Source organism: Nematolebias whitei, chromosome 4, assembly GCF_014905685.2.
Source record: "Nematolebias whitei isolate Nwh7 chromosome 4, NemWhi1, whole genome shotgun sequence".
Taxonomy (NCBI): domain Eukaryota; kingdom Metazoa; phylum Chordata; class Actinopteri; order Cyprinodontiformes; family Rivulidae; genus Nematolebias; species Nematolebias whitei.
The window spans coordinates 29,194,238-29,201,443 of record NC_056501.1 but is presented as its reverse complement, the minus strand read 5'-3'; the positions used below and the strand labels follow the sequence as shown (position 1 = coordinate 29,201,443).

At 38.2% G+C, this 7,206-nt stretch overlaps 1 non-coding gene across 1 annotated transcript; it reads right to left on the bottom strand.

Annotated features, from left to right (window-relative positions):
- Nucleotides 1-524: 524 nt before the first annotated feature.
- Nucleotides 525-596, bottom strand: trnag-ucc. The gene has a single exon. It is a non-coding gene; the product is annotated as a tRNA-Gly (tRNA).
- Nucleotides 597-7,206: the final 6,610 nt, after the last annotated feature.

Below are 7,206 nucleotides of genomic sequence, written 5' to 3'. Positions count from 1 at the left end.
TCATGTTTTTTGGAAGTTGGGAGAAAAACGGAGTACTAATCAAAAAATAACATGTATACACAAACAACATGTAAACTTGACCCAGAAACACTCCAGGCAAACTGAGGGCAAACTTACACCCTCTTGGGGTGAGGCAACATTGCTAAGCAATAAACCATGCTGCTTTATCCCCCAAAACTCAATTCTTTCATAAAAAAAAAGATCCTCCGTAGAATCCTTCCTTTGATAGCAAGTGGGGAATAATAGTTCAACAAGATAATCAGGCTACAATGTGTGCATTCACATTTTTCCATTCAAAAAGTATGTAGTAATGCCTTTATGGATAAAAGAAGACCTTGCAACTATGAATGCGCTTGGTTCAACAGTCCTTGTTTTTTGTGTTTACAATAGCATGTGAAGTCACATTCACGTTTTATGGTTAGATATCCTTCCTTCAAAAACCTGGCATGCGATGGACTATCTCCAGGAATATTGCACAGAGACAATGACCTACCAGAGGAAATGAAGAATGGACTCCAAGTCTGTGCAATGGCTGGGAATCGAACCTAAGTCAACTGCTTGGAAGGCAGCTATGCTCACCACTATACCACCATCGCTACAGAAACTGAGATCATTTGGCAGAACACGTTGGAATCTCACAGGCACAACCCGGCTGTGGCTGGTAATTCCAGTGTTAATCAGGGATGTACTTTTTTTTCAAATCAATCTTGGGTACTGTATCCCAGATATGCCAAGCAGATCTCTATTTCTGGCTCTTGGTTAGCATGTTCTTGGTTTTACAAAGTTTGGCTACTTTTAGCACTTAGTATAATTTTTATTTTTTACATCTATATATTTTTGCTCTTTGCTAGCATTTTTTTCAGGTCTCTCTTGTAAATGAGTCCTCGAGGCTCAATGGGATTTACCTGTGTAGATGAACATATATCTGTGACATATTCATAAATTAAACGGATTCTTTCATTTTTCTGGACTGAATAATATCTTGCATTGAATAATTAAGTGTAACGTGAGACATTAATTTTCTTTGACCCATCAAATGAATGCGGTCATTTATCAACAGAATCAAAGTTTAACATCAAACATTTACATTAATTTGGCAAATTGATTTCAACAACAACATAGCTTAGTTAGCAAGCTTTACAATTAGGAAACCATACGGCCATGATTTCCCTTGCAACTTTAAACCAACAGACATTTCTGAAAATATCTGGATGATTACTGGCAAGATAGAAGAGTTTTAAAGATGGAAATGAAGTTTAAATGGAGAGGAAAAGATGGATGAGTGAATATGTGTCGGTATCAGGACGGCACGCTCCATTAGATCTCAGCTTCCTCCTCGGTACACTTAGGTAGTGTAAATCGACTCTTTACCTGTAGAAGGTGTCTCCACTGGTACGGAGTTCCATTTAACGCACCCTTTCAGCGTCTCCATAGGAACAGCTGTGAATCGTCCGAAGTAGTGACGGTATTCCGTCCGACACACGTTCACCTCACTGGTAGATTCACATGAGGAGTAAGTCCGTCAGAGGCTCTACTCAGATGTGGAAGATTCCATAATTCCCACAAGACTCGGAAGAACTGCGGATCATATCTGGAACCTCCTGTTCTTCTCCAGCACTTTTTCTGTTCGGTTCTGCTCTCCGAACTGAACTGCTCTCCCACCGCACTGGTTGGAACTAGGAAGTGCCGACATTTAAAGAGTTCTGTTTCCGGCTCATTTGGGAAGTCCTGATTGGCCGAAATAGCTAATCAGGGGTGTGTTTTGTGACGTAAGAGGTCACTAGAAGTCAGAAAAACAGAAAAATGTTTTGGAACAGACTGAAAATGTTTTTGAGACAGACAAGAAAAATGTTTAGGCGAGTTGGGAGGAAACAGGTGCCAGCTTCTCTATTTATGTCTGAGAGGATTTAAAAACATGACAGTTCGTTCCAACAAACTTGTTTGCGTTTGTCTCCAACCTTGGACCAACTTACACTTGCTCATTTCAGACAGAAAATCAGAAAATGCATAATTATTCTGTAACACATTCTAACTTGATTTCTACTTTGAATGAGGATTAAAAATTCATTAATACTGTTTCACAGTTGATTTAAAATGAGTAGTTCACTTCAACATTTAAAAATGGTTTGAACTAAACACACTTTGATTATCAAGAAAATAGTAATCATAATAAAAAAAGAGAGTGTTCTTTCAATTGATCAGTGCAGGACACTTAGAAAGTCTCTGGATGAACTTAATCTTGTGTTTCTGGACTCAAATCAATGAAATACAGTTCTTGTCCCAGGAAGGCCCTCAAGGCCAGATTTGACCTGAGGCTTAGTTCACTACACCTGTATAAATAAAGGTTGATTGATTCTAGTTTTGGACCATAGCAAGACTTTTAAAGTCATCTGCTTTTATGTTGCTTCTTCATTTTAAATAGCATCATCATGAATTTTATGCCATTCATTGAGGCTTTGTTCTAATATTATGTCATTCTGCTGATGAATGTGAGCATGTGAAAAGCATGTGACATGCTATGTCATGTTTTTTGGAAGTTGGGAGAAAAACAGAGTACTAATCAAAAAAGAACAACTATACTTAAAAAAAACATGTAAACTTGACCCAGAAACAGTCCAGGCAAAGCCAGGGTTTAAACCTTAGACCCTCTTGGTTTGAGGAAATATTGTTAAGCACTGAACCATGATGCTTTATCCCACAAAAACTCAATTCTTTCATAAAAAATGTTCCTCAAAAGATTCCTTCCTTTGATAGCAAGTGGGGAAACAGAGTTCAACAAGATAATCAGTATAACTCCTTTCAAGCATGCCCAGACACATTTGGTTTCCTCAAACTGATGAATTTATTAAGATTCGATACGTGAAAACTAAAGAAGATACACAAAGTAAAACAACAATTATCTGTTAAGGAAAATAAACAACAAATATTAAAATCAAACGCTTGTACACTCGAAGTAAAACAAAATACAGAAATAAAACTAACATACCTTGTTGGCTGTGTGCTACAAAAAAAAAAGGAATTAGGCTTGTTTCTTTGGTTTCAGCTTCTTTGGACTCTTTTCTTCAACTTATAAAGTCCATGTTTACTTGCTGTTACTCACATCATCGCTGCCGACTGACTTCTTCAGGTACTTTTCACCTGAACACAACATTACCTTTCACACCTGAACACACTGCCAACTACAGGTGACATGTAAAACTACATATAATAAAACAAACAGTACAAGCCATATGAATGTGAAACATAAAACAAACTGTGGCAGTTACACTCCCACCAAATTCCACATCCCGTATGTGGGATTTCTCTAAATCGAACTGACACTTTACTCTAAAAATGAAACAAACAAAAAAGTTACTCTGCTTCAAGCAAAACAACAACCTTATGTACAGGTCAGTCAAGTGAAACTGTCTTTGTTGTACGTTTACAACCTTTGTCTAATGTATTCTCACTAACTATTAGTCTGACCTTTCTCACCCTATCATCTGATCCAGGGTAGACTTCTGTGACTAACCATTTTCCATTAGTAAGCAACAGTGGACATTCATTAGGTAAACCGATGATTTCGTGTCCAGGTTTCCTTGCTCCCACCATAAAAAGCACATATAATCCTGGTCTTCTCCTTTTATTTCAAATTGGTGAAACATTTCCTCAACATCACACATGAATGTGATTGACCCCATGCTGAAGTGACAGAGAACACCCACCAATGTGTTTGTCAAGTCAGGGCCAGTTAATAGATGATCATTGAGGGATGTGTCTTGGTAATTTGCAGAACAATTGATTACCACTCGGATTTCCCCCGGTTTGTGTGGATGATAAACCCCATGGTGTGGAATATACCATACAGGACTACTGTTTAACTCTGTTTCAGGGATCTTTTCTGCATCCCCTCGGGAGATTATATCATTCATAAATTTGATGTAGTCATTGTAGTATGTTTCGTTCTTTCTTAATCTTCTCTCCAGACATTTCAAGCGATGCATTGCGCATACTTTGTTATCTGGTAACTTAGGTCGTTCGTCACGAAATGGCAGTGGCATTTCATAGTGGCCACTTTCGTTTTGTATGATGCCTTCTTTGAGTTTCGAAAGAAATTTAAGATCATGTTGAGACACCATTGTCATCCATCTCCTTTTCTGAGAAGTCTAACTCCAGTGCTTTAACAATCTCTGAAGAAGTAACATCTCTTACCTTTGTTCCGTTTATGTAGTGGACTTCACTCTGAAGATCAACAGAAGGCTCGTGATCTGGAATGACGTTCCTCACTATGATACGATGACTGACACCAATGGCATCTCCATAGTTCAAGTATGGACTGCTTTGTCCAACTATGCTCCATCCGAGATCTGTGCGTTGAGCGTAAGGCTCATCTTCCCAGGATGACACAATTTCTCTTGGGAGCAGTGCTTGTGAGCAGTTATATCTGATTAACAGACCCACCTCACATTTTTGCAAAGGAGCGATTGCTGCTTGGAGGTGTTTGAGATGTGGCCAAACCTTTGCCGTCTCATTTGTTGGAATGTGATCTTTGTTGGCTGGAATAAACTCTCTTGTGAACATTGGCGGTAGACTGATCCATTTGCTTGAATAGAAGCCACAAACTTGTAGATCCTTTAATCTTTGAGACTGAACAACTGAAGTTCTTGATGCCATAGTAGACAACTCCAGCTTGACTGGCTCTTTGGTGGTTTCTAGGGATTCTACAACTTCACTGAGAACAAAGGTTGTATCACTTTGAGAGTCAAGTAAAGCGTATACAAGGACTTCTTGTGTAGGCTGTGTAATAGATGAAAGCCAAACAGGAATTATTGCTGCTCTTTGTGTATTACTTTCTTGACGTTTAACTCTGTTTGTTATAGCTACAGTTGTCTCTTCTTGGGTTTGAACTTGATTCTTTTGACTTCGTCTTTCATTACTTGAAGTTCTCTGGTCTTGTGGTGGTCTTTGTTCTTCTTTGCTACAATCTTCATGTAGGCAGGTAGGATGTCTTTTGTTGCACTTCTCGCAGACACTTATGTTGGTACAGCTTTTGGAGTGATGACCTGGCTTGAGACAACCAAAGCATAATTTTTCAGCTTGAATAAACTTAACTTTGTCTGTTACGGCCTTTTCTAAAAAACTCCTACATTCCTGAAGAGTATGTTTGGGCTTTTTACAGAACATACATGTAAAAGCTGTTGTCTCTTGTGAAGTTGTGGCTAAAGTTTTAGCTTCATCATTTCTTAGTCTTGTAGTTCTTAACTTTTCCAAATTGTCTGAGTCGCTTTGCTTCAGTGACTGCAGCAATGTAACAGGGTTACAAGCAATCTTTGCTTCTCTTGTTAGGAATGATACAAATTGACTGAATGTGGGAAACATATTGGTCTCTTCTTCGATTTCGATAACCTTACGGTTCCAACTAGCAGTCAGCCAATCTGGTAACTTGGAAAGGATCTTTCTGTTATCATTGCAGTCGTTTAAGATCTCTAATGACTTGATATGGACCATGGCTGCTTCACAACTCCGCAGGAAATCTGCAAGATCTCTGAGCCCTATACTATCCTTTGATGAGATATTGGGCAAAGCTTGAAGCTTATCTCTATAAGCTTTTGCAATTAAGAATGGATTCCCATATCTTTCATCAAGTGTTTTCCATGCAGCAGCATAGGCGGATTCAGTTCCAAGCAGGAAGTATCCATCTAGTGCATTATTCGCTTGCCTGCTCACATATCTGCGAAGGTAGAATATTTTCTCATTCTCTGGAATGTTCTTTTGATCGATGAGTGTATGGAACGAGAGCTTCCAATCACTGTATCTTAAAGGATCTCCACTGAATATTGATGGTTCAGGAACAGGTAGTCTACTAGCATTTAATGCACTAGCAAACGCCTTGACAAGCTCTGCTGCATCAACATTTGTGGGTGTGGTTGCAGCTTGTGAGATAATGTGCCTTTGAAGTGGAACAGTTACATTTTCATGGGCCTTACTTTCTTTAGTTGTGTTTATTATGCCCACCTTATGCTCCTCTGACAAACTTAATGGGTCATATACTTGCATCTTTGCTTGTGCTGCACGTAGATCTTTCACTTTTTCTAAGTGCTGAAACTTTTGTTTCTTTTCATCAAGTAATCGTTGTAAGACTGCATATTCTTCCTCTTGTTTAGCCTTAAACTTAGCTTCATCTTCTTCTCTTTGCATTCTCAGCTTAAGTTCCTCTGCTTCTCTTTCTAAACAAAGTCTTCTGGCTAAGGATTCTTGCTCAGCTGCTTTTCTTCTAACTTCAGCTTTAAGTTTTTCAAATTCTATCTTCAATTTCTTGTTCCTCTAATACTTCTAGAACAGCTTGGCTCGCAGCTGCTTCTGATACGGCCTCCTGGTGTTTTACAGAGGATTGACTGGAATGTTCAAAGGTGCATGACTTACTGAGAGTTGAATCAAAGACGGAGCCTACATCTGGCCACCATTGATCCTCTTCTGTCACCTTTCCATCCATGTAACTTGTCGCCTTAGATACGATGAACTTAGAGACTTGAACACAGACGTCTACTTTACGACGCGTCTCTTGATCAGGAGATGAAATTTGGCGTAGCTCGTTGTATACTCGCTGGACATCTGCAGAGAGGCCTGTAACATCTCCAATAATATCATTAAGAAGGTCCTCAGTTAAAGGTTCTGATTGTAACAGTGGTTGCTTAGATGATTTGGCATGTGTTCTCTATTTTGCAAAACTGTAATCAAATCTTTGCTGAAGCCGTTTAACTTAATTTTCTTGCATTTCTTTCCCTTTTTCTGTAAAAGTTTTGACTCTAGAGCTTCTCCTTAGTTGGGGCACAGGGTTTTGTGAAGCTTCAGGGTTAACTTCTTGTCCTTCAAGATTAATTTGAGAGTCTGTTCTAGTCTCAAGTTGAATTAGTGGCTGATTTGGCTCAGTCATTTAAATGTCCAATAACTCAATAAACTTGTATAAAAATCAGTAAACTGAATTTCTCCTTTTTAACGTCTAATACTCAACACAAAAATTAATTACTTGTAATGGCAATGTAACTTATAACTGTAATAGTTATGTAAAAATGTAACTTTAATATTATCAAATGTACTTAATCCTTCTAAACAAACAAGTGTTCATCCAAAAACCTTAAATTTACATATAAAATGTACTATTGAAATGCAAAATAAAATGATATTAACATTTTAACTTGATTACTTAAAACTTATACACGTGCGGAA